The 27,283-nt window shown below is 52.6% G+C and overlaps 1 protein-coding gene across 4 annotated transcripts in view; it reads right to left on the bottom strand.

Moving 5' to 3' along the window:
- The window catches only part of GDPD5 (glycerophosphodiester phosphodiesterase domain containing 5), a 115,976-nt gene extending 108,404 nt beyond the window's left edge, over positions 1 to 7,572 (bottom strand). For 2 of the 4 annotated variants that reach the window (XM_032680429.1, XM_032680432.1), the window contains exons 1-2: positions 7,390 to 7,547; positions 7,166 to 7,167 (exon numbers count right to left, since the gene is read on the bottom strand). The gene's annotated coding sequence lies outside the window, so the exon portion shown is untranslated. Of the gene's footprint in view, positions 1 to 7,165; positions 7,168 to 7,389 lie in introns of all 4 variants that reach the window. The other 2 variants (XM_032680433.1, XM_032680430.1) reach the window with 2 other exon arrangements.
- Positions 7,573 to 27,283: the final 19,711 nt, after the last annotated feature.

Raw genomic sequence — 27,283 nt, 5'->3', positions numbered from 1 at the left:
CCCCTTATGAGAAGGGACCATCCAGCAGGGCAGGGACTGATCCTCCTGCTCCAGGTGGCACTGGGGTGGGTCATCAGCATCAGTACGGCTTCCCAGAGCTTTTCCAGCCTGGTAGATGGGGCAGAATCCCCCCTCCCCTGCTGCCCACACTGTTCTTGATGAAAAATGCTCTGAGTGGACTACCGCATTTTTTAAAGGCCATCACATTCCATGTGTCGGCCCCTCAACACCATCCAAGAAGCCGAGCTGGCTCTGCCTCCAGCGGCAGCAGGAGAGATGCCCAGAGCAGGGTTTCTGGAATGCTTTCCACCAGAAGCACATTCACCCAGAGACTCCCTTCACAGAGCCATCCCAGAACAACCCCATCCAGCTCTGGAAGTCCAGGAAAACCACAGGGCATGTCCTGAGCTCCACGTTACCCCTCACGAGCTCGAGACCAAAGTGCATTGCAGGGCTGACGCTACAAAAACGAGCAAGGGCATCTCCAAACTGGCCTTCAGCCACGCTGCTCCTGCCTGTGTGTTCAGGGACGTTGCCCTAATCCCACAAGCAGCTTTATTTTCCTTTGCAAAGCCAAACCGTCCCGAAGAGCCGGCGTGGTTTGCGCGCCGGGAACACGCGGAGACGCAAAGCGGTGACCTTGTGAGGCACAAGGGACACCAGAGCACCCTCACCCGCAGCACATTAACGTTTTAACAGATACAGCTGTCCTACACTGCATTCCTTCAATATATAGCTCTCCCAGAGCACAGCCTGGAGATGCAAACAAAAAAAACCAACAACCCCACATCCCTACGCAAAGGAGACGGATTAGGAAACACTTGTGATAAGGGAAAGTATCTCCAGCTGAGCTGTCAACCTTGCACTTTAAATTAGGCTTGTAATGAGGACTGCAAGCACTCTGCATTTCAGCGATTAACTCACAGCTAAATAGCAGTTTTAACACAGATTCTGCCCCCAGGTTTCAGGCAGGAGCAGAAGAGGAGCTTGCAGGATGTCACACAACAGCAACTCACACCAAAGCCCAAGCACAGAGAGTAAAGTCACCTCCTAAAATAAGAGCCTCCCACCACTAAATATTTACAAAGCATCAAATGCAACACAGCAGGTGGGTTGGGAGCTCAGAGGACCCAGCTCAGGAAAAAAGAAGACAGTAATATCAAAATGCCTACCAGAAATGTAGATATTTATGTAAGTGCTGGAAAAAGGGGATTACAAGCTCAGCGTCCCAAGTGCAGAGCAATCCTTGATGAGGAACATCATTTGCATGTGAACAGGAGCACGTCTAAAAATAGACCTTTTGAGAAGCCACAGGTCTGGCCTCACCTCTCAGCTTGATGAATTCCAGGGCTCCCAACAATCCCACAGCCAGCCACAGACTCCAGGGGCTGTTCAGGCACTTACTGTGCAGACCTGAAGGCTCAAACAGCCAACTCATGGCCAGGGATGGAGAAATCGCATCCTCAAAAGCTTGAGAGAAACGGAGCCAACCAGCCCTGGACACCCAGCGCTGCCTCTGTGCCGGGTTTCCAACTGCACAGGGTTTGACCGACAGTTTAAAGTCTCATTGACAAGATTCATGAATAATTAGGAGGTGGATTGACACCAGAATTCCCACAATACCCGCAAACATAATCAACTGCTGGATCAGGCAACTGCCTACAAAACATCACCCACCTGACAGCTCTGAGGAACTTTTTTATGGGGCTTCTTCGTGCAAGAAAGAAACACAGAATCAGCGGAGAAAGGTTTGGGTTGGAAAGAATCTTAAAAATCATCTCATTCCACCCTCCCTGCTGTGGGCACCTTCCACTAGACCAGCTGCACAGATGCTGGTTTTGAACACACACTTCTTACCTTCTCCAAAAAATGCCCTTTTGGCCTCCAAGAGAGGTCAAAGGGTTGGATGAGTCCTTCCTGCATCATCAGCTGAGAAACCCAGGAAATATTTTAATCGCAAGGAAAGTATTAATTACCTCTTGGCAATAAAATAAAAGCAAATCCGAAAGACACACACACACACGCACGCACCAAAATCCGCCCAAATATCTCAGAGTGACCTCACCCCGGAGGTAAATCCCTGTAAACAAACCTAAGCCCTTCCCATCCAGCCCAGAGAGTGAGTTTAGGCACCAGTAGGACCTCCAGGCAGCCTGACCTGGGCAGACCCCAGCCCCACCTTGCCCCTTGGCAGCATTATGGAAAAGCATCCGGCATAGCAAGGCACGGCCTGGAACAGATCCCAGTTTTATCACCACTCTCCAAGGCTTTGTTCAGATAAGAGGGTTCCAATGGGGTCACACACAAGGGCCAGCCCAGGGTCCTGCCCTCCTGGCAAGCTCCTGGGCAATCCAACAGGACAACAAGCCCAGACATGAGCCCCAAATCCTCTCCAAGCTCTTAAGTGCCCTGCTCAGGATTAGACCTACTTCCCAAGGATCCCATGGAACACCCTGAGCATCACCTCGTGACCTTCAGGCACCGATTCCCACCCTCTGGAGCCACCTCCAAGCCCAAAAATTGGCTGCACTTTATTTGTTTTGCTGCAATTGCATCAGGCCACCAGAACGCTGACTTGATTTTATGTTTGATTTACGAGCTGGTGACTGTCAGCTCCAGGGATCCATCAATAAGTGGCCCAAAATACAATCTATTAGAGCGGCTCAGAACCCTTTGAAGGGTACAACCAGTCCATTACATCTTTTTAAAGGCTACACCCAAAAATACCTCTTAAAGGAAACTGGGTTTCACCTTGTACTATTTCAGTCAGATGCAAAAATGCTTTCTCTGAGCAACCTGGGCAAATGTGAGCCTGAAACTAAAACCAGCAAACGACCAGAATATTTCTGCTCTGAGCATCTAAACCCAGGCTGGGGGAGGGAGAAGTTTCGTTTCACCTCAGCCGGGAGGAGGAAAGGGAAGCAAAGCACAGCAGCCAGATATTTATAAAGAGATTTTACAAGCTCCAGCAGAGTTTGAAGAGAAGCAGATTTTAAATAAATAAATAAAGATTCAAGGCAAGCTCGCTCCGAAGGGGAAAAGTGGAGGATAAAAAGCTGCTTAACACAGTGAAACAGATCCTTTGGAGCAGTCCCAGACAAGAAGAGAATAAAACTTCCAGTCCAACACCTCCAAGTCCTCCTGGATCCCAAACGCCTCACAGAAAGCCTGGCTCCTACACAGAGGACACGGGGGATAAAGGGCAGGAGGATTCAATTTGGCATGACTAAGGAATTAATATTAAAAGCACTCCCAGCTATCTCCAAGGAAGAGATGAGCCACCAGAAGGGCTCTGCTGGGATGGGGGAACCTGGGGACAGAGCTGGTTCCCAGACCTGTGCATCACCCCAGCAAAGGTACCATTTTCCCCTCTCCTGTCCCCACCCCACCCTTCACCCAGTGGGAAAAACCCAAACCAGCCCCTTCAGCAATACCTGGATCAAGAGCCACACTCAGAAAAAAGAAAGAACATCAGTGAAAATAAGATACTCACAAAAAGAAAGATTTTTTCATAAAGCTGATCCTGCCCAACGACCAAAAGGAAAAAAAAAAAGACAGAGCTCAAACACGACCTGGAACGGATTCCATAGGTGAAAACTTCCCAGTTGCCACCCAAGAAGGTCCTTGGTTGAACACCCTTCAGGGGAGCACTCTGTACCTCGAAACCACTCCCTGGTAGGAATCTTCTACAAATATTTAATTGCATATAAAACAAACAAACAAACAAAAAAATCGGGTTTTTTCTTTTTTTTTTCAGGCTGTTGAGCAACGACAGACTATTTCACCAAATACTCAGGCAGTTGTCCTGCCAGTGTCTGTGGGTATTTTTGGAGGAAGTGGGGAGAACACAGTGGTTAACTCAAGAGGAAAAAGCAGCAAAGCCAAACACCACCGCACAGCTATTTTTTTTTTTAATTTTGTTTTTGAAAGTCAAGCCACGCATTAAAGGAGCTGCATCTAATCGCTGTTTATAGAGGGGCTGGCCGGCAAAAGCAGCTGCTATAAACAGTCCCTTAAATCCCTTTTCCCGGCGTCACGCTCGGAATATTCCCGTAAAGGTACAGCAAACACCAGGAGCAGAGCTGGGGGAGGAATATCGGCTTTGGGGAAGGAGGGAGAGGGATGAGGTGCAAAGGTTGTCACCTCCACGTGCTGCCCAGCGTGGACAAGGAGGCAGCTCTCTGTGTGACACTGCCCTCTCCTGAGCACAGGGCATTGCTCAGCTCCACGGCCAGCCCAGCACCGGGATTTTGGGCAGGAACAGCCCCGAGCAAACACCCAAAGAGAGAGAGAAGCTGAGACACCACTCAACCCACAGCAGCTCCAGCACAGGCACAGCCACAGCCTCCTCCTCGCACCAACAGCACTGCCCGTGCTTCAGCACGAGGGTGAACCACCACTATGTAGGCTCCTTGAGGCTTAATTAGCAGCTGCCGCTAATTAATGAAGCCTCTTTATGGCCACGGTAAAGTGGCTGCCAGGTGGATCCCATCCCTTCATCACCGGGCTTGGAGCAACCTGGTCTGATGGGAGATGTCCCTGCCCGTGGCAGGGGGTTGGAGCTGGATGAAGGTTTGAAGGTCCTTTCAAACCCAAACCATCCTGTAAATCCGGGAATATCAGCACGAAGGTGCAAAGCCCCTCATTCCAGGGCTGTGGGACAGGAGCCCAACCCCTGTGACTGCAAAATCTCAAGGAAAAGGAGTTTCAAACCAGGGAAAGCACATTCCTACAGCCCACATTTGTAGGAAAGCTGCTCTCAGGAGGAGCCCTACCGTGAGCAGCTCCCCCACTGTCGCCGTCAGGGATAACCACACCTTCCCAGGCTGGCACAAACCAGGAGGATTTCAAAGGTGCAGCCGTTCCCTTTCATCCTCACCCTCAGGAAGGCTCACAAAGAGGGTTAAAGGCCAATATTGCCCCCAGGTGTGTCTGGTGAAAGGGCACCCAGCTCCAGCTTCCACCACCTGTGAGCATCAAAGGGCCTCCAACAAACAACAGGGTGAAGGAGCCACCTGGGACCCGACCTCAACCCCCCCCCCCTCCCCCTTTGCAACTGTGAGTTACTCCAACCCACACGTTAAAAAACTAAAAAACCACCAACAAACCCCTAAATATTTTGGCACTGAGCAGTGTGAAACACCCTGGCAATTTGAAGGCAGTTACTCCAGATCAAACACACGTGGACATGGAGTTCATGGGGGAAAGTACAACAAATAGTCCCCGGCCCTTGCAGCTGCTTCGGCGTCTCGTTGGAATCTTCCGGTTCATAAAAGCAATTTGTTGCCTTGCGAAAACCAAACCTGATATCACTAATTCTGAGCCAGCAGTTTCTGAACCTACAACCAGACAGCCAACAGATTGATCCGCCCAGGGCTCATTTTCATTGTGAACACACAAGCCAAACATCGGCCGTGCCTCGCCACTGAGCGCAGAATTCATCCCAGGGAAGAGCAGAACATGCAGAACATGCTTATTTAATACAAGTACAGCGTGCCAGAGACACCCACTCTAAAATTAACTCTGCCATCAAAGCACGGCTTTCAATTTGCCACTGAAGAAGCGCCTTCTAAATCCCAGGGAAATATTCTGCAGCCCCACACCGCTGGGATATCGTCGTGAAGACGCTTCGAGGAGGAGAAGGTGTTAAAAAAGCAGGGTTTGAGGATTCAGGAGGCATCACTGCTCAGGTGGATAAAGGCTGTATAATGAATTAATGGACTGCTTTCCACAGCAATCTGATGGCTGGGGAACACAGACCTGCCAGACAAAATGCGAGGCAGCAAATCCATTTCCCTCAGCTTTTCCCCAGGAACCTGCCAAGTGCAAGCTGGCAATTCCTAAGGGGAAAAGAAGGGAGTCCTCCTGCATCCCTGTGCGATCCAACCCCCAAAAAAACCTCTTTAAGGAGCAGCACTGGGCTAAGTTTTGCTGGCTAATAAGCAGCAATCTAAATTTCCTGGCAGCTGGAGCATCCCGAGGAGGATCCAGCATCGGAACGGCGCGCTTGGATCGAACGTTCCCCGCGCACGGAGTAACTTTTAATGGAGAAAAATCCACACGGGCTTCCTGAGCAACACTCCTTTTCCTCCACAAAGAGCCAGCAAAGGGAACCAGAATTCCATTTTTGTTACAATTTCACACACAGCACAGTCAGGACTGTTCCTGTCAGCTCTCCATAATCCCTTTCCAACCCCAAAATAACCCTTAAGCCAACACGATTACACGTAACAGTGGCTGGACAGACCCAGCCCTAAAACCCCACAGCACAGGGAGTTCACCACAGCCAGGTTTTTTCTGGCTGCAGAATCCTCATTTCCACCTCACCAGGGGGGAAATTTCACAGCTTCTACCCCAAGAATTGCTCCACCAGACCTTTTCCAGAGGAAAATGTGGACTGCAACTCCTCAGTGCCCAGTTTTCTGGGCAGTGACGCTTCAGGACGTGGGTGAGACCTTCAATAAAACACCAACGACATGATTTTCCTCCCCTTTTTTTCCCCAGAATTACTCCTTTTTCCAAGCAATTTCTTTGCCAAGCATTAAGATAAAATACCACCCTCTACATTCGCCCTCTGGCTGAAAAATTTGGGGTGTTTAACAGTGGCTTTGCTGCAGTGGGGGGATGTCCCCAGGAGCCATCCAGGACATCCCTGAGCATCCTCACAGGGTGCTGGGAGACTGTGGGTGCTGGATGGGCACTGGGTGCTCCTCTAGCTGGGCAAGCAACAATAGATCCCTCTTGGGATTTTGCTGCCTCAGGATTTTAGGGCTCTGGACAAGCCCTGGGACCGTGGGACACTGCAGATGCCAGGATTTTAGATAAAAATGAGGCATTCCCTGGCACGCAAGTAGGGCCTGGAGGAGAAAAGCAGGGGAGCAGCTCCACACCCTGATAACTGGGGGGTCTCAGAGACCACAGGGGGCACCCCGGTACCTCTCACCAGGTGGGTGCCCACCCACAGCCCCCCATCACATTCCAACTTTGCTTGGGATGCTCCTGGTCAGGTGAGCCACCCATGGGGGGCACACAGTGTTTGGGGGGGCACAGAGGGCAAAGAAACAGCTTTGGGGAACGGGGAAAAAAACCCAGACAAACGCCTTTTGGGGCAAAGAAACACCTTGTGGGAATGGGGAAAAAAATTCACATTTTGGGGCAAAGAAACATCTTTGGGGAATGGTGGGGGGGAAACACGTTTAGGGGCAAAGAGACAACGCAGCACTTTTTGGGGGGGGTCAAACCAACACCCGACACCCCCCCACCAGCTCAGCACCGTCCCCCCACCCCGGGGTCACCGCGTACCCCCCTCACCAAAAGGTGGGGAGGGGGGAGAGCGGGGGATGCCAAAGCCCCCCCAGCGCTCCCAGTGCTCCCAGTGCCACCCTTTACCTGCCGCTGGGGAATCCTCCAGTTCGCCGAGCCCCGGGGGAGGGGGTGCCCCTGCCCCGCCGAGGCCGCGCCCCGGCACGGGGTGGGATGAGGCGGACGGACGGACAGACAGACGGACGGACAGAGGCGCGGACGGAGGTGCCGCCGACGCGTCCCCGGTCCCCGCAGCCGGCTCGGCTCCGCTCCCCGAGCGGGGCGGGCGCGGCACCGGCGGCTCCGCCCCGGCAGCAGCAGCAGCAGGAGGAGGAGGAGAAGGAGGAGGAAGGAGCAGAAGGCTGTGCCCGCTCGTTCGGCTGGTTTTGGGGTGTCCCTGCGGGATGTGAACCCCTGCGCGGTGCAGAGCTGGGGGATAAGGGCACCCCTGGAAAGGAAAAAGCTCCTCCTCCCCCGCCCGTTCCCCTCTCCCTCCCGCTCGGTGCTGTCCCAAAGCTCGGTTCTGGGAGACGTGGGAAAGCCGGGGGGTGTTTGGAACTGTGGATGGGGATTGGGAATGCTGAGCCCCCCCAAAGAGCAGAGAGCACCCGGGAATGGGTTGGGTGGGAAGGGATCTTAAAGCTCATCCAGTTCCAGCCCCGAGACACCTCCCACTAGCCCAGGTTGTTCTAAGCCATGGCTAACCCTGGACACTTCCAGGGATGGGGCAGCCACAGCTTCTCTGGGCCTTTGCCAGGGCCTCCCCACCCTCACAGCCAAGAATTCCTTCCCAACATCCCATCAAACCCTGCCCTCTGGCAGTTCCTCACATCTGCATCACCCATCAGCTCCCCTTCACCATCCATCTTCCTCCCCTGAACTGGGATACAGGGATGTTGTCCATCCCGGGGAGCGACATGTACATCCACACACACACTCAGAGTGGAAGGAAAATAAAAATCTGACCTGGAAAACCTCCACAAGTTGGAGCAAATATATGGCCCCTGGGCTGCTGTCAGCTGGGCACCAGTAAATCCCTGCTTGGCAGCAGGAGCAGAGTGGTCGCACCATTCATATTGCTGTTCCTGGGGTATTTATATCCAAGGCAATCCTGTTTCAAAGAGGGATGGGATGGGATGGGATGTTTTGTTCCCACGTGGGTGGTTGGAGGTGGATAAAAAGGCTCAGGTTCAGGCTTTGCAGCCTCCTGGTTTCCCCTGCCCTTTCCAACTCACCTTTCATTTCTTTTCCCATCCCCTTTCATCGTCTGCACTCGTTCCTCCTTCAGATCCTGAACTCCCAGGAGTGGAGCTGCAGCCTGGACCTGATCTCCAGGCTGAGGCTACCCTGCTGTGGGGTCCTCAAGTCAGAGCAGTTTGGGGAGAGGAGGAGTGAGTGTTCTGTTGGATCTCAGGACTTGTTTTCTTCCTGTTGCAACACCACAGGTCACTTGGGGTGAGGAGGATGCCCAGGCCTGCCCAGCACTGTGGCAACACTGAACTCTGTCCTGCCTGGGAATTTTTTGCCCTTCTTGATGCAAGGTGACAAAAAACTTTAGCTGAGAGCAACAGCTTCAGGGTTTCTTGCTGCAAATTGGCCATTTTCCACTTTTTCTGGCCCAGCCCAGAGGGAGTGCATGGTCCAAGCAGTGCAGAAGGAGGGGATGTGCTGTCAAAATAACAAGTAACTGTGAGACAGATGCCAGGGTCCTCTTTACTGAGCCAGATGAAGCCAAGAGGTCACTGGCAACTGTCTCTCTTTTCCTGGGAGAGGTAAAATAACCCTGCTGCCCCCACCAGCAGGGAAACTGCCTACAGGGAAAAGACTGGAGCTGAAAGATCAGGATATAGGGGCTGATCCAAAGTGATGAGCCCGGGCATCAGCAGAGGATCCTGGCAGCTCTTTGCCAAGTGCTTCTCCTTCCAGTCCTGCTGACAGCAGACTTTTCAGAATCACAAGCCTCTCAGAGCCGTGATTATCTTAAATCCCGATGGAAACACATCCTGTGGGAGCATTTGATTTGCTGCCTGGTCACCTGGTCCCTGCAGAGCTTTAGGCTGTGCTCCCTGCAGGCGGGAGGGTGGCTGTGCAGGGCCAGCTGGGGCAGATGCAGGCGTTCCAAGACGTGGCCACGGGTCCTTGGGACGTTGCCAGACTCTACACATCCCCGGGTTTGTGCCTGGTGTTTTTGTCTCCTTCTCCTTTCAGCAGAAAGGCTTCAGCCATTTGTAAGATCGAGGGGAAAATCTTTTCTTCTGGCCCTGAAAATATCCTTCTGACTTGTGAGGTCCCAGTGCAGCTGCTCCCGGTGTCAGCCAGGCTTTCCACATCCTTTTTGCTGAGCAAAAGCCTCCAAAAGAATCAGAGTTTGCACATTTTCAGAATGTTTCTGTGACTTGGCCAGTTGGATCCAAGACAGGCTCCCACCAGGATGCAGGGCTGGGGGAAGGTTTCATTTCCAAGCCACCTCCAAGAGGAATGATGAGCAGAAGGACCTTCTCTCCCCCCTGCCAGCAGCAATTTGGCTGCTAAAGGCTGTGCAGTGTCAAAAAAAAAAAAAAAAAAGAGGCAATTTTGGATGGGGAAACTTGGTTTCAGATTTAAAAGTTCCTTATCCCGTGCTTAGAGCCTTGAATGCTCAAAGGTATTTTAAATATCTCCCTCTGGCATGGGGGGGATTTCTGCTGTGATTCCTCACGTGGATCTAGCCACATTCATTTCCAAATGATGCCCCTATAAAACCCTCATTGAAACCCCTTGGACTCACTTTTTAAGCTGCTCCTTTAGGACCCAGCTCAGCTTTAAACCAGGGGCAAGTTTTAGGCATAGGCAGATCTCACACCACGTCCTGAAAGCGCTTTCCTTATGTGCTTGTGGAAGGGGAAAAAGTCCTCCAGAAGGGCCAGTTTTGTTTTCTGGCAGGGAAATACAAGGCTGAAGGTCTGGGGATGCAAAAGGGCGGCACGTGAAAGCCTCAGAGGAGGCTCTGCTTTGGTATTTTGGGGAGTGGACAGGGAAGGAGATGCTACAGCTTCCCCTGAGAGAGGGAACAGAGGGAAGGGAGTGAACAATCCTTAAACACAGCATGGAACATCACCCTCCTCCAGAAAACAGGGCAGTTTCACCCTCTCTGCAGGTAGAGAAAAGTCTCTTTTCCTCCTCCCAGGCCCTCAGGTGAGAAGTCCTTCCTGGAGAAACACTTGCCTGAGCCCTCCTGGTGATCCAGGCATGGCTCTTTTTTGGGATCACAGGATAACTCCTTCCCACCTGATAGAGAATCACAGAATCCCAGGATAGTTTGGGTTGGAAAGGACCTTAAAGATCATCCAGTGCCACCCCCTGCCATGGGCAGGGACACCTCCCACCATCCCAGGTTGCTCCAGCCTGGCCTTGGACACTTCCAGGGATCCAGGGGCAGCCACAGCTTCTCTGGGCAACCTGTGCCAGGGCCTCCCCACCCTCCCAGAGAAGAATTCCTTCCCAATATCCCATCTATCCCTGCCCTCTGGCAGTGGGAAGCCATTCCCCCTTGTCCTGTCCCTCCATCCTTGTCCCCAGTCCCTCTCCAGCTCTCCTGGAGCCCCTTTAGGCTCTGGAAGGGGCTCTCAGGTCTCCCTGGAGCCTTCTCAGAGCTGTCAGAGCATTTTGGATGCTGTCTGTCTGTCTGTCTGTGCATGGCAGCAAAGCTGGTGGGAGGTAAATCCCCACTGTACTGCCCTGTAGGATCTGACCAGCCCTGGGAAGGGGAAGGAAGTGTGGAGAGGGACACAGGGACACCCCATTGTTCTGCCCCTTCAATCCTGGGGAATGCAGGACAGACGGGAGGGAGAGCTGGGCTTTCCTGTGTTTGTGCTGGGAATATTTTCACTGAGGTCCTTTTTCCTAATTCCTTCTCCGAGGTCTTTGTGCCTCTGATAAGTGTAGGGAGGGTGTTGATTGTAAGTGTCCCCTTAGGCATAATTATTGTGCCATAATGGCATTTACAGGGACAACTCACAGAGCTATTTTGCTGTTACATCCTCTGGATTTCAACCTCTCTCTCACCTTTTTTTTTCCTCCCCAATCTGCCCCAACAAGCCCCTGCAAGGTCTCCACCCCTGCAGCAGGAGCAGGGTGAGTTTGAGCCCTGCAGAGCCCTTTGAGGGGGAATCTATGGATGTTTGGTGTTACCCAGCAACTAGAAACGAAGATACTGTTTGTCCACCACGTCAGGAAACACGTTGGCTGTTTGCACAATCCCTGTGCTTGCCTTGTCTGTGGTGGTTTAACCAGCAGCCCTACAAGCCTTTCAGGAGATAAGGTCGATGTGGGTAAACAGGAGGAAAATCCCTGCCATGGATTGTTGGAGCAGGTAAATCAAGTCCCAGCCAACCCTCAGCCTTCCCTGATCGCTGCACTAAAGTCTTGTAGAAAATGAGATGGTTCAAACAGTCATAAAAATAATCAATTGATAAATAAATAAATAAATAAATAAATAAATACATAGATAAATAAATAAAAGGGCTCATTTTGTCCTGGCACAGTCTGGAAGAGAGAACTGCAAATAAAACACTTTGTGATGTGTCATCAGTCCAAAATCAGCCCGAGCACATCAACACTGTTAGATCGAGGGACTGGAAGTCACGGCAAAGTCAACTGAGGAGACAAACATGCATTTATTTTTCTTTTTTTAACTTGTAGAAGAAATTATTTGGGCAAAGTAATAAAGAGAAACAGAAGTCCCCACTTGATGTCTTTATTGCAAACAAGGTGCTCCTTGGTGTGTAACTCCAGACTGGGTCCCGTCAATAAAAGCAGAATGTGGCCTGAGATGTTTTGTCAGCTCTGTCACATGAGGTATCTCCTCTCCTTTCCTATCTGACAGAGGGACAGAGGCTGGGTGTCAAGAGATGAGAAGGTCTGGAGGAGCCAGGAGGAGTCTTTGTGGTGCTGGTTATCCACTGGCACGTTCAGGAATGTCTGTCTCCGTCGAGGTTTCTGAGGACGAAGAGCCCCCTGTGCCCTCCTTTCCCTCTGAAGGATGTTGTTTCCATCTGAAGGACATTTGTCTTATGCAAACAGCTTCTGGAGTGGCCCCACAGCCCTTCAAAGGGCTTGGCTAGACAAATATGGTCTGATCAGTCCGTGCAGAACCCTCTGGATGGAGGTGAGGTGGGAGGTGGTGCAGGACCTGGTGCATCCCCACCCGCAGCTGAGCTGCTGGCAAGTCCCAGTCCTGTACCCCAAGCTTGTGACCTTTCCTTTGCTGGCATTTTTCCCCCCATTACATACACCACTGGAAGTAATGAAGCCACCCAGAATCTCCAGCTCTCAGCAGGAAGCTCAGGATAAATACAAGTCTGTGGAGAAAAAAAATAGGTGTAGTAAAAACATCCACATCAACCTTCATTCCCAAAGGTCCTCAAGCTCTGGAGATATTCAGTTAGTGGAGCAGTAGAATAAAAATCTGGCTGTAAATCTGGGGTAGTGGCTCCCTCTCAGCCCAGCTGAGGGACAGGGAGCTGTCCCCCCATCCAGCTGTGCTCTGCAGCTGGCCTGGCTCCTGGAACATGTGCACTGTGGCCAGTTGGGAGCAGAAACACATCTGGGGCCCTCCTGAAGGCGCTGGAGGGTCAGAAAATGCAGCCAGACCACTCCAAGCTGTTTATACACCCCATCTTATATGAAAAGAGGTGAATTAAGATCACATTGCAGCTCTTCATTCCTGGAAGGGACCATCTCAGCACCACCAAGAATCCTTCTCCTCCCTCTTTTAAAGCCATGAAAGCAGCACCCTCCTCACTTTGTGATGATTCCTGAAGGAAGGTAGTTTAAGGGAGGAAAATCCAGTCCTGAATATGTAATTTGTAGCAAATGAGATCATTTCAGGCCTGCAGCTCCTGTCTCCAAACATGCATTTAGCCATAGGTGGGAATGTCTCTCCACCCACTGCCGGGCTGTGGTTACACAGGACAGGGGGGAAATGACCTCGAGCTGTGCCAGGGAAGGGTCAGGTGGGATATCAGGGAAAACTGCTTCACTGAAAGAGTGGTTAAGCATTGGAACAGGCTGGAAGTGTTCCAAAAAATGAGCAGCTGTGGCACTTCCCAACATAATTCAGTGAGGATGGTGGGATCTGGGCGAAGGTTGGACTTGATGATCTTGGGGGTCTTTTCCAACCTTGGTGATTCCATTATTCTAAATGTATTGGGAGAACTTCAGGACATGTAGCTAAAGCCATTCCTGAAATAATGAGTCACAATTACTGTGTCTGACAGCATTTTCTGGATCCTAGAGAAGATCCACTTAACAAACAAACGAGGATGAAACAGCAAGGAAAGAAATATATTTTTAAACGTGATGCAAGATTTCCCTGACCCTGGGAGAAGGATCTTTACCAAAAATGCTTCTGATACCACCTGACCAGAAGAGTTGGAGAGGATGAGTCTGAAGGGCAAACCCTGCTTGCACCAAAATCACAGTTTTGCTGGAGGAGCTCCCATCCCATCCATCCTGGAAAGCAAATCCCAGCATTCTGCCATGCAAACAGGGCTGCTTTGTTCCCTTCTGCTCCCTACCCACCCTTTCCCCTTAACTAAAACATTAATCAGAGGCTTTGGGATGAGGCCTTTGTTCTGTGCTTGCACCTCACCAGGCACGGGAAGCTCTGGGCTCAGGGATCACATTCCTGGTGCCAGCAGGGAATGAGCTGTGTTAACAAAGCCCACCATCGATCCAGCTCCCTCCAGGAGGACTTTCACCTGCTCCAGCCACCTTCACGTGGCTCTGGGGGTGATGTTTGTGTCTAAACACAGCCAGGCCACACATGGTCACACCTTTGCCAGGGGTTCCCTGCTCCAGGGAATATTGAACACCTCTGGTGATCTCTCTCCCTTTCTGCAGGCCGAACATGCCACATTCCTCTCAGAGATTCTTTGCAGGCAGCTGAAATAAAATCCCTTGCAAGCAGCTCTGCCCCAGCCTTGAGCTGGATCCCTGAACAAAGCCTCTCTTATTCAGGAGGCAAAGGGGAACATCAGTTTTCTGATCATCTCCATCCTGGAGTTTGCAGTTCAAAACCTCTCTGTCTGAAAATTGTTGCATGAATCCCTTTCCCTCTCTTTCTAATAAAGCAGCAGCACATTTTCTTCCTGTGACAATATAATTTCCTTCTACGTGAGGCTGTTCCAGTGGATTATATTCATTTCATCTATAAATTGCTTTTTGCTGGGTGAAATAACAGCATCTGCAGTCAGTTGGCCAAGCATCAGTAACCAGGCACAGACTAAAGTCAGAGTGGCATTTTGGGGCATTGTTGGCCCCTGAGGGATTTAAGATCTTGGAAAGATGAGTCCTCCTTGCAGAACACCACCTGCGCTGCCCAGAATTTGGGGGAGCGCCTTCCAGTGCCACCGATTCACAGGTTCATGGAATATGCTGAGTTGGGAGGGACGCACAAGGATCAGCGAGTCCAGCTCTGAAGTGGATGAGTCAAAGGGCAGAGCTGCCTGTGCTGTCCATCCTGCCCTGGAGCAGCTCAGGATCTGCCTGGCCCAGGAGAGCAAGGACTGTCCCCACCCTGTGGGCAGAGCAGGGCTGGGCAGAGCAGCACCAGAGCATCCCACATTCCTGGGATGGGAGCACGGGCTGCACCTCTGGCTGCAGGGACAGGGCAGTGGCTGGGGATGGGTTTTGCTGGCCTCAGAAATGGAAGGAATTTTGCCTTCATCCCCTGGACTGCAAAATCCACACTGGGACGCTTCGTGGCAGCCCCAGTGGGAAGGAGGCAGCAGCACCCACTCCAAGCAGCTCATGCTGTGCCCTGTGGAGGAGAGGGGAGGTAACTCAGTCCTGGCAAGTTAAAATAACTCAGAGGTCCCCACATTCAGGGCAGCAGGTTGTCCCTGAGGGACAAGCAGGAGGGCAGGGGGAGCAAGACCTCCATGTCCTGCCAGCACAATGAGTGCAGAGCGTCTCCCAGGCCAGCTCTGTGCTCATCCTGGAGATGCCATGGCTAGGAAGGCCCCCACAAGAATCCCTCCTCAAACCAGGATTGGGAAAGCCCCTCAAGTGTTCATTTGGGCCCATTTCAGCTCGGCTCAGCACCTCATTCCTGGGCAGAGGGTGGATCCCAGGGCAGGAATGTGCTGCCATCCCAGAGGCTCTCGCAGCCCAGGCACCATAGAACCTGTTGGTCCCGTCTCACTTCCAGCTTCCCGCTCAGCCAGCCAAGAGCTGATCCCAGGGGGAGGCATCTCAGCCAGCAGCCTCCTCACCTGCTGGAATCATGGGGAGAGAAGAGAATTGTCCACCCTTTCCTCCTGGGACCAGACCTGCCCTGGCTCCTGCTGGTTTCATCCTGAGTCCCCTCTCCTCTTCCTGGCCTTGGAGGCTTTTCCCTGCTCCGAATCTCTCTGGGGTTTCTGCTGCTGCAAACACACCTCTCCATCCTCTTGTTGCCAATCCTTCGGCCTAGAAGTGGTTGCATTTTCCTGCCAGACACCCCAAACCCCACATGGGGTCAGCAGCCACCCCAGAAATCATCATGGTGTAGTCCTCCTACACCATGGTCCATATCCCCTCATTTCCAGCAGATGGGGAGCAAGGGAATCTCCACTCCTGGGGGCAGATTTCCCCTCCTGGTTTGCAGGACAGGCTGGAGAGGCCATGAGATATTTGCTTTGACCATGAGGTAACGTCTGGGGTGGAAAGGTTACAACAAAGATGGTTCCAGGATTTCTGTTCCCGGGAGCAGCAGCCACCCCAAGCTGTGCTGGGCCCCGGAGCTGGAACAGGGAAAGCAAATATTATCTTATATAGGGTCAGGAGCTGCTGGGCTTTTAAATGCTGAGGCCATCCAGAGAAAAAAGCCTCCTTGAATAGCTGGGATTCCTCCCGCCAGCACAGGGATGAGAGGAATAATATTTGGGAGAGGAACACACCCCAGTAAGAGTCTGTGTGCTGGGTGGGAAGCAGGGAGCAGCTGGATCTCCCGGCCACAGATGGTTCCCATCAAGATGATTTTTTCCTTGTTAATCCCAAAACAAGCTTGAGATGTATTTTTATTTCAGTGTTAAGCGAAGAAGAAAAGGAACTCTGACATGACCCCCTGTTTTGTGGCCTGCTTGGCCCCTGCTCTGAGCAAGCAAAGAAAATTGAGTTCATGTTGAAGGCTGAGACCAGAAAATCCTGGGGTGGTTGTTCCAGCTCTTCTTGGCCTGGAAATGTATCCCATTGGAGCTGTAAGTGGAGGTGAGGATGTAAAGGCAGGATGTGTGTTTGAAGCATCCTCTGGTGTGCTCTGGGCTGCTCATCCAAGGATGGATGATATTCCAGTGTCTGGGGGGTGTCACCAAGGGTGTCCATCACAGAGGACCTGCCTGTGCTGCCACTCCCCCCTTTCAAGCCTGCTTTGAGCAGCAGGGATGAACTCCTGAGCTAATCCAGCCTGAAGCCCCACACGTGCTCAGCAGCACCTTGAGCTGAAAAAAACCACCCCAAAATGGTGATACAAACTGCATCTGTGGGAGGACTGGGAATGAATTGTACCCAAAAGACATCCCAAAAGCCCTGCTTTGTGGGATTGCCAGTCATTCCTGCATGGCCTCCCTGACACCTTGAATGCTGTGGTTCCCCAGACTTGCTGTGATGGAGCTACCAAGAGACAGCCCTTGGCACATCCCAGGACAGCTTTCCAAGGAGAGCCAGGGCTTAGGGATGTGACAGCTCTCCAGAATGATCAGCTTGGGGCCATCAGCTGGAGGCAAGGCGAGGAAATCCCATGATTAAGGTCTCTTTGCACCCCCAAGGAGCTCTTTTTCCCCAATGGGACTGGCCCTGACACATTTCAGGGAGATGTTCCCCATCCCGGGTTTCCCCATGGCCAAGGCTGTATCTGGTTCATGTCCGTCCCATGGGATGGTCTGGAATGTGTCCATCACCCTCCTCCTCCTCCAGGTTTCCCTGTGTTTAACCATCCTTTCAGCAGCATCCCTGCACCATTTTCCCTCCACTGGGGGTTTAGTAACTCATTGTTTTAGAAATCCTCAGATATTTTAGAGTGGGGGATGCTCTGGGCACGTATGGTGGCCCTGCTAGAAGCCCTACGAGGTGGTGACGTGTCCTTGACAGCTCCGTGGGTTTCCTTAGGAGGAATTTTCTTTCAGATGGATCTCCCTGGGACATTTACACCCCCTGGATGAGGCTGGGCATCCCCCCCTCCTCTCTGGCAACTCCCTGGAGTGACTCAGGACATGCAAACACTGACTCATGACAATCTCCCACAAGGGTTGGACTTCCCACACGCTTCAAGACAGGGTGGTGGGAGGAGGGAAACGCTCCATTCCACCTCGCCTGAGCCTCCAGGACACGTCAGAGGGGATTGCAGACACATCAGCAGGGTGGGGAAGCCAGGGCAGGCTGGGACAGCACAAGGATCTTCTCCCGGAGAGGGATGTCCAGAGATAAGGGGATCTGGTCTGGGAGGTGCTGCCCAGCACGGGAATGGATTGGGAGCTGCCCTTCTGGCTGAGGAGCAGGGCCAGGGACAGGCTTGGAAAGAAGGATTTGCAGAGGTGAGGGAGAGGATGGGTAAAGCCAGGGTGGGGTCCTTGTTTGGGGTTTGCAAAGGGGGGGAAACACAGACCTTGGAAAGTCAGGGAGCTTGGCTGCACAAATCCTGGATGGCAGCACAGACATTAGGACAGGATTATTCCACACAGACATCAAAAGAAGTGGTTTGTGCAGCAAACAGCACCTCTGCAAAGGCTGCCAAGCTCCGTGAGCACCCACTGCAAATCCCGCTGGAAAATTGTGGAGGAACCGGAATTCTCTCACCAGGGCTGAGGGGACTGCTCTACTGGAGAGCTGGGATTTAAAGGGTCATCCACACATGTAACTGGTCATCCTAAAAAAGATCTTCCCTCGTGCCACTGCACATTGTTAGCTGTTCCCTTCTAGACCACAAACAGGCTTTGGGAAGCACTCCAGGTGTTCCACCCAGAAGATCCCATGGCTGAGGTGTCTTTGCATCCCCAAGGAGCTCTTTTTCCCCAGTGGGACCGGCCCTGACACATCTCAGGGAGATGTTCCCCATCCCGGGTTTCCCCATGGCCAGGGCTGTATCTGGTTCATGTCCATCCCACTGGGATGGTCTGGAAGTCCTGGGGTCAGGGAGCAGCTGCAGAGATGTGTCCATCACCCTCCTTCTCCTCCAGGACCCACTCCAAGTTTCCCTGTGTTTAACCATCCTTTCAGCAGCATCCCTGCACCATTTTTCCTCCACTGGGGGTTTAGTAACTCTTTGTTTTAGAAATCTTCAGACTATTTTAGAGTGAGGGATGCTCTGGGCACGTGGTACAACTGAGTCAAACCCTGTGGCCATGGAGGTTTGATGCCATGTGGATTCTCTAGTGTCTCATAAAGGATTTGTTCTCACATTCCCAATGACTCCCTATGGGTTATTTAAAACTTCCCCTTCCTGCCCAGTGCCACCAGTGCCTTCCCAAAGCCACTGCCCACCAAGGGTGTCTCAAATTGCCTCCAAAAACAAGCTGGATGGGGCAGAGAAGCAGAAAGTGAGGCCTCCTGAGCCTTGTCCTCCCTTCAGAGCAGAAGGGATGTGCAGTGCAGAGCCCAGGCCCAGTGCTGCCCATGGACTGGATTACAGTCCATCCAGAGCAGGAGGACTGTAGGAGTCAATCCCATTTAAGCCTTTCTATTTAAAGGAATAAACTACCCAGGGAAAAGCAGCCTAAGATTAGAAACTCGCAGGATTTCCTCAAGTTCCAGCCCTCAGCCAGGGATTCAGCCTGGGGTGGGAGGTTTGTGATCCAGAGCACGAATGCTGCACCCCAGCAAAGTTCAGCCTGGGTTGTGCTGTGCAGCTCCAGCACAGGACCAAAAGTCACGCTCAGAGCTGGCTGTCTGGGAGAAGAGACCAACCCCCAGCTGGCAGCACCCTCCTGTCAGGTAGAAATGATTTGTTCAGTGAGGAAAACAAAGGATGAGACATCGCTGTCCATAAATATGGAGGGAGTGTGGAGAGGGAAGGGGGAGGAAACAACACTGGAGAGAGAAAAATATGATTTTGATACAACTTCGGGCTTGGGTGATGTCTCTGAGCATCAGAAGGTCCCGTTGGTGGCAGCCAGGATCTCCTCTGCCTCCCAGAGTGGGGCCCTGAGGAATGCTCAGGAGCTCAGGGAAGAGCCCAGCAGTGTCTGGGGGAGGTCCCGTGCCCTGGTGCCACTGAGGGCTGCACCCACTTCTCCAAATTCCTCTTGAGCCCTTAATGAAGGAGAGAGAGAGATTTCTTTTCATGTCCAGCCCTTCCAGTCTGGGATGGGGCAGCTCTCCCCAGGATTTGAGACTCCACTCCTCTCCCAGACACAGCTTTGGCAGCTGGGAGGGAGTGGGGACCTCGAGGGCCTCTCAGACACAGCTGCTGCCAGCTGGGCCAAGGACACCTCTGCTCCTGGGCTGGCCCTTCCCTTGGCACTCCTCCCTGCTGCCTCCTGAGGGGTGGCTGAAAGCCTCCAGGTGGAGAGAGGGGCTGGAGCTCTCCCATGGAGGGGATGGGGTGAGATGGAAATTCCTGCCAGGAATGAGTCACACTCCACGTGCTCCCTGTGCCTGGAAAAAGCAGGCAGTGGCCACTGCTCCCATCCTGCTGTGGTGCTGGGGGAGAAGGGCTCACCCATTCCTTTGGGATCACATTTTTTTCCGCCTTGCTTTTTGGGATTCTGGGATTGGTTTTGCCCCAGCATCGCACCGAAGTGCCCGCTGGTGTTTGCACTGTGGGACTGGGGGAAGGGAAGAGGGAAAGGGTGTCTTTGGGGGAGCCAGGCTGGGGTAGGAGTGACTCCAGGTGGGCACCCACGGGGAGCCTCAGCCCCTTCAGCCCCTGGTTCAGGGGTAGGACTGTCCATGGGAGCAGGCTGGGGGTGGGCCATGCTGTGGGAAGCACTTCCAGCCTCCAGACATTTCTAACCTAAGCACAGAATTCATGGAATCACAGGATGATTTGGGTTGGAAGGGACCTTAAAGCCCATCCAGTGCCACCCCCTGCCACAGGCAGGGACACCTCCCACTAGCCCAGGTTGCTCCAACCTGGCCTTGGACACTTCCAGGGATCCAGGGGCAGCCACAGCTTCTCTGGGCAACCTGTGCCAGGGCCTCCCCACCCTCCTAGGAGAGAATTTCTTCCCAATATCTCATCCAAATCCACCCTCTTTTGGTTTATAGCCACCACCCCTCATCCTGTCACTGCTCACCCTGGCAGGGAGTGCAGCAGTCGGGACACTGGTGTGGCAGAGATGTGCCCATCCCTCCCGGGCTGCTTTTCCCACACCAGTAATTCCAAACACACCAGTTCACCCTTTTTTCCCCCCACACGACGAATATCAGTGGGAAATGATTCCTTGGCTGAGTGTGCTGGGCTGGATCAGCTGCCTGGGGTGGCCTCAGGGGGCCACAGCTCCAAATGTGCAGTGCCTGCCTCAGCCTTTCCATTTAGAGGACAGAGAGGGGACTGAGAAGCTGGAAATAAACTGTTGGGAAGCAAAAGGCCACGGGGTTTAGAGGCAGAACAGGGGAAACAGGCTGGGGGTGCCGAGGGTGGGTAGCAGGGATGGATCCTGGCATGGAATGGAGCTGATTGACCATCATTAACTGATCAGTGTTCTGTGCAGAGCTCAGGGAAGGGCTCTGCTGTCCACTGAGCTCTGGGCACTGGAGAAAAGCACTGGGGTTCCTTCATTAAGGCAAAACCCCAGCGGGATTAGGACCTGCCTTCCAGGTTTGGGATCAGTGTTGGAGCGCTCGCTGGAAGTGTGGAACCACCTCCCTGCCCCTGCCTGGCCCATCCCTCCAGCCCCTCATCTCTGCACCCCGTGGCACAGGAGCCGAAATCCAGCTCTGGAATCAATCCCAGCTGTCTCCCAGCCAGGGAGCAGCTCTGCCTTTCCCTGGGCCAGCTGCCATGCCATGAGAGAGCAGAGCCTCTCTCCATGGCCAGAGACAGAGCTGCTGCTCCCCGGGAAGGCAGCCTGGGGACGAGCTGTGCCAGGGAATAACATATGCCTGCAATTCCCCCTCCATTCAGCACATCCCCGCGGGAGGCAGCGTGTCCTCGAGGAGGGCAGCAGGAGGCAGCTGGAGATGTGTGCACAGGCACTCAGAGGGCTGCTAAATCACCCCAGACAGGCTGGAAGGATCCTGACAGGCTCTAATTGCTCTGTCCTGGATATATATGGGATAAAAGTGCTTGTTCCAGGGCTGTTAGAGCAGGTCTGAGTGACTCTGCTGGGATTTTCCTGACTGCCAGCCATTGCAGAGTCAGGAGAGGAAAGGATCTGAGCTTTCATCCCCTGAGCATTAATGTTCCCTGTCAGATCTGTGGGGGATTTTCGGGTCCATCAGTGGGGTTTGCTGGCATCTGCAGCAGCACTGCTGGGGCTGTCAGCTCCAATCACCCAGGGCACAGCTCAGGGCACAGCTCAGGGCACAGCTCAGGGCTGGCTGGCACTGGGAAATGTTTGGTCTCCATCCAGTTCAGATTGAGTTAATTAAAGAAAATAAAGCACTTCCCCACAAGCCAAAGCCCCCCTCCTGGGTGCTGCTGGATGTGAGGCTGCACTTCTGGCTCAGTGGGACAACGTGAGGGTGTCACTGCAAACCCCTCTGATGGCTCCAGCCTTTTGTTTTCCCAGTTGCCAGTGCCCTGTAGGAAGCCAGCCAGCTCTTCCCATCCCTGCTAAAGGCATTGTTTGTTCCTTGGGTTGGGCTGTGCATCCTGGCACACCTGGATGTGCCTCAGAAGCAGAGCTGGCACCTCGTGGCACAGTGATGAACACCTACAGCAAGGGAGGGCATCACATCCCCCTCCTCAGCACAGCCACTGATTTGGAGGCACACAGGAACGCCCAGAAGACACCTGGACCTTGAGTTTTCCACCCAAAAGGATCAACAATCCAGAAGAGAGGAAAGTTGTTGCACAGCAGATACTCCCAACACCCTCATCCTAACACCTGAGCTGACCCTGCACATCCCCTGAGCCCCCTGGGACACAGGACATGGGTGGTTCTGTCACCAGGGACCCAACACAGAGCCTCTGGGGGTTTGATAACAGTCAAGCACCCGGGAAATAAGTGAAGTTCCCCTTCGAGGCCAGGTTGGACGGGGCTTGGAGCAACCTGGGCTAGTGGAAGGTGTCCCTGCCCGTGGCAGGGGGTGGAATTGGATGGGCTTTAAGGTCCCTTCCCAGCCAAACCAGCCTGTGACTTTATGGTTCCCTGATTTTCTGTGACAGAGCTGCTCTCAGTCCCTCCTGTCCCTACAGTCCTTCTGCCAGGATTCTCCCGTGGATCCATTCCCTGCATGGGAAAGAATCAGCCGGTTCAGACATTCCCCGTGGCAGTTGGGATTTGGGCAGCCTGGGAAACTCTCTTCAGGAGAAAAGGATCCTGCAGGTGCCTCCAAGAGAAGGAGAAGGACTCCCCCTCCCTGCTCCCTGGCGGAATAGCATCCTTTAAACGGGAACCGGGAAAGGCGAAGGATATCCCGGCACCAATCCAGCGCTGTCACAATCTGGGGTCCTCATCACCAGGGAGGGTCGCTGGGGGGGGGTTTAGGGGGAGCCGGTGCTGCCAGAGGGGACATCGTGGGGCTGGGGGGGAGGTGGGTGGGGCTCTGCGGGGGGGTAGCCCTGCCCAGGGCCCGCTGGAATGGGAGCAGGATCTAAATTAATCCTGCCCTGGGCTAATTTGATCCGTGTGCTCCCACCTCTCTGAAGCTGCTGGATCTCACCCGGCCCCGCTCTATCCCTGCTATTTTTAAATCCAGCTCTTCCCGCTGCTCCCTCTTGCTCCGGTGCAGCGCTTTCCACGCCGACACTTTCAGCCCGGGAATGCTCCCGGACATCCTTGTTCTCCCAAGTGTCTCAGCACTGGGGGCCAGAGGGAGCTCACGGGCAGCAGCGCCGGGCTCGGACTGGGCTCTGGGGGTTTCTGGCACTTTTTGGAGCCTGGGAAACTTGGTCACAGCCACACACAGCCGGGAGTGTATTCCCAGGGCAGCATTCAGGGCGTGGGATTGGAGCTGGGGCAGGAGAGAGGAGCCCTGGTGGCTGTCAGGGCTGGGGGAGGTTTTTCCCCCTGATCTCCCCCCACCAGGGACACTGATCCTGCTGCCCTGGGGGTGCCAGCAAGGCACACAATTCTCGATTTATCTGGAGCACATGGTGCCAGGATACCCAGAGCTTCTCCTGGATTTATCTTCCCTGACTCCACATCGGCCCTGTGGTGCCCAAATGGTTCCTGCAGGGCTTTTGGGGTGTCTCCCCATCCTGCTGCCAGTGACCCACCTGCCCCTTCAGAGTCCCTTCCCTGCAAGCCCCAGGGCACAACCTGCCCTCAGGAACAAACTTCCTGCCCTCAGGAAAGCTCCAGGCAGCGGCAAATTCCCGGATTTGTGGTGAATCAGTGACAGAGGAGCCCAGAGTAGATTCATTCTGCATCCCACATTTGCCTCCAGCACATCCAGTTATTCTGTTAGCTGGGACTGGGGAGAAAAATCACAGTTAAATAGTTAATTCCTCAAGACTGGCACCGCCACAGAGGCTGAAGGTATTTCTGAACTTGGGGTGTGTTTGGAAAATGAAGACAAAAATGGGGGGAACCCAATTAAGTAGTTTGTTCTGATGCCTTTTATTTGTTTCCATTTTCTTTGTCTGAAAATTATATTTGGGGCTACATTAATGTTTCACTTAATGGTGAAACAATAAAAGAATAAGAAACAAAACATTTTCTTCCAATTAAAATTGTGGATTTCTCTCTTGGATAAAAATTTCCCCCTCCTGACTTGATTTGTCCCAAATGAAAAATGAATTTGATCTCCTGGAGATACCCTTGAGACAAAAACTCCAAAAGCTGTGCCTTTAAGGTCAGAGAGGGTCTGCGCCTCTTCTCCACCATCAACAGAGCACCGTCTCCAGCAGGGAATTCTTCCCACCATGGGCACCTAAGAAACACCTGATGCTTCATTTTGAAAGCCACAGGAGTTGTAGAAAGGTCATCCCATGGCAGAGGAAAACCACATTCCAGACTGGAGGTGGATTAGCAGCTGGACATCAAGCCTAGAAGGAGGATCCGTATGTGATCCCATGGTCTCCTCCATGGCCCAAAGAAGAAATCAGGCTGGTTTCCACAATGTCCAAATTCCAATTTCCCCATGATTTTGTGTGTCCAGAACCCAGCTCTGCAGGCAACTGCAGGCAACAATAACCACAGGTGGATGTTCCATATCCAACAGATAACTGAGGTGCTGTGGCCTTGGAAGTTTAGGATTGGAGTGTTCCCCTTTCACTAAACCCTTGATTTGTGTCCTGAACTTGATTTGTGTCCTGACACCTTGATTTGTCCTGCATCCTCTCTGCTGCTTCTTCTCCAAGTTCAGGCAGCAAATGAGCTTGAAATAATTCCCAGCTGGATGGGGCTGAGCCAGATCCCTGCAGGACAGGAGGAGGGCAGCTTTGATTCACACATGTCCTTCTATCCACGGCATCCCCTGGGTACCAAACCAGGAGTGATCCCAGGGGAATCCAGGTCCTGACGTCAGAGCCAACAGAGTCCAGAGAGCAAATGATTTCCCAGACTGAATCCAGGCTGGTTGTGCAGGGCTGGGAAACCTCCAGCGTCCCCCTGAAGGGAATCAGGAGGGAAACAACATTCCCATTCATCCAACCCTCCTGCCCCACCTCTCCCCCACCACCCAACCACCTCTACACGGAACAAGAGACCTTCTGTGCAAGCCCAAATTCACCACCTGGGCCTCCTGCAGCACTGGGAGCAGCCTCAGACCCGGGGGCTGTGCAGGAGGTGTTTGATGATGTTTGCTGTGCCCAGTGCTGGGCCAGGAGCAGGGGTTGGACAGGATTTTTTAAATATGAACTCCAGCAGCTTTGCCTTTTCACCCTTCAAATGCCCCGGAGACTGACCCTGTTTTCCTGGATGAGAAAGTCTGATTTTTTTAAGCTGCTTTAAGCTGGTGCAGGATTTCTGCTTTCCAGGATCATCCATGGCTGAGGGAGGCAGGGATGCCCAGAGCCAGCACAGAGGAGGGTTTGTGCCTCTTCTCCACCGTCTCCAGCAGGGAATTCCTTCCACCACGGGCACCTAAGAAACAACTAATGCTTCATTTTGAAAGGCATCCCAAAAGTGCTGCCTATGGGATATACACAGAGAGGCAGCTCCTGCTGCAGGAAGCAAAGAGCTCCTTCCTGAGAGCAACATTTGGGAATCCACGTTGGAGAAGGGGCGTCCTCATGGTCCCACCGGTGCAGAAACACAAAGCAAGAGCCTGTCCCCTGGTTTAGGTCAGACTGAGTAGGAGCAGGGAGAGAAGACAAGGATGCCCAGGGCTGCTCTGGGGCTGGGAGGGCCAGGTAGCAGCCTGGCTGGGAGATCCATCTCTGCTGGATGAGATTTGAGCTGGGATAATCCCAGGGGCTCTGCTCTGCTTAGGACCAGCTGCACGGAGCAGCTCCACACCCAGGGGCCCTCAGCAGATGGTCCAGGGAGGGAGGAGGTGCCTCTGGGACTCCCTGGAAAGTCCTCAGCATCCTTTTGGAGAAGGAAAGCCCCATAGGGCAGTGGGGCAGGATCCTGGCTCTGATTGTGCCCCAAACTTGCTTTCTATGCCTAGGTTTCCCCAACTCCTAAACCAGGACAATCAGCCTTGGCCTAATCCTGAAAATCCTTGGACATGTGCAGCTGCAGATGTGATGTGATGAGTCAGATCCTCCCCTCTGTGACTCAGCTGGCAGATGTTGAGCCCTCCATCTCCCCTGGAATAGCTGTGGAGCTTCTCCTGCTCCAGGATCCATATTTTCTGTTCTTACTGCCACAGAAATCTCCTGAGTGCCTGCATATTTCCACAACTGAACACTGGGAGTTTCTAGACCCATTTGGGAAGAGCAGGAAAACTTTTCTAGAATAAGCACTTTTGTCACAATACAGGGTCACCACAGCATTTTCCTTGGCATATTGTAAATATTTATATGTATTTATGTCTATTTAATACATATGTATGTTTTTAATATAGTTACATGTATTTCTAAAATATGAATATATTTTATAACTATCCATAAATGCTTGCAACAGCTTGATGCATTTTCTGTGCTTTCAGTGCAGAAAGCAGGAGCTGTGGCTCCTTCTGAAAGGGGAAATAGAGAAAAGTTCACAACATTCCTCCCTGCAAGTTATAGAAGAAGGAAAACTGACGACTTAAGAGTGGCTTTTGCCTCTAAAATTAACATAATTCTTCCTGACACACGAACATGGCTCTGCAACAGCAGCAGCACAACCCCTGGAGCTGGCGCAGGACAGAGACCTGACCCTGGAAAAGCCTTGAATGTGTGGATACAACCCTTTGGCAGCTGGAATTCCATGGCAGTGGCTCCTCCCGGGGCTCCCACGAGCAGCTGTTCCTCTGCAACAGTGACCAGGGTTGCATCATGTGGGCTCCTTGAAAATTCCAGAAATCTTGCCACCTCTCTCCTGCCAGGTTTTCGCTGGGAATCTCCACAGTAGCCAGGAAAGACACACTGCAATTTTCTGCTGGCTATTTAACTATGATTTTCTTCCTATTTTAAGCAGGCAGGAGTATCCAGGCTAAGCACCTTGGATGTGCGGGGACACAGGGAAGATGTCTCTTTTTAATAAAGGTCCTGTGTGCAGAACCAGGATTCTGGGATATGGGAAGCTTCAGATAGAGGGAAACACCTGGTTAAATGCATTAAAAATCAAATGTGAAACTGTGTGTCTGTCACACACTGAGAAATCACGTGAGAAGTGCCATTAAAGTTGCACAAAGCACTAAAAAGCCTGGGAAGGCCAAATTAAGTTAATCTGGGTAACTTTAACTTGAGCTTATTTTATGACACAGAGAGACCCTGTGGTCCCTTGGAAACCTGGGAAGGATGAAGCCCCTTCTCCTGTTTGGT

This window comes from Chiroxiphia lanceolata, chromosome 2 (assembly GCF_009829145.1).
Source record: "Chiroxiphia lanceolata isolate bChiLan1 chromosome 2, bChiLan1.pri, whole genome shotgun sequence".
Classification (NCBI taxonomy): Eukaryota; Metazoa; Chordata; class Aves; order Passeriformes; family Pipridae; genus Chiroxiphia; species Chiroxiphia lanceolata.
This window is presented reverse-complemented; position numbering and strand designations above follow the sequence as displayed.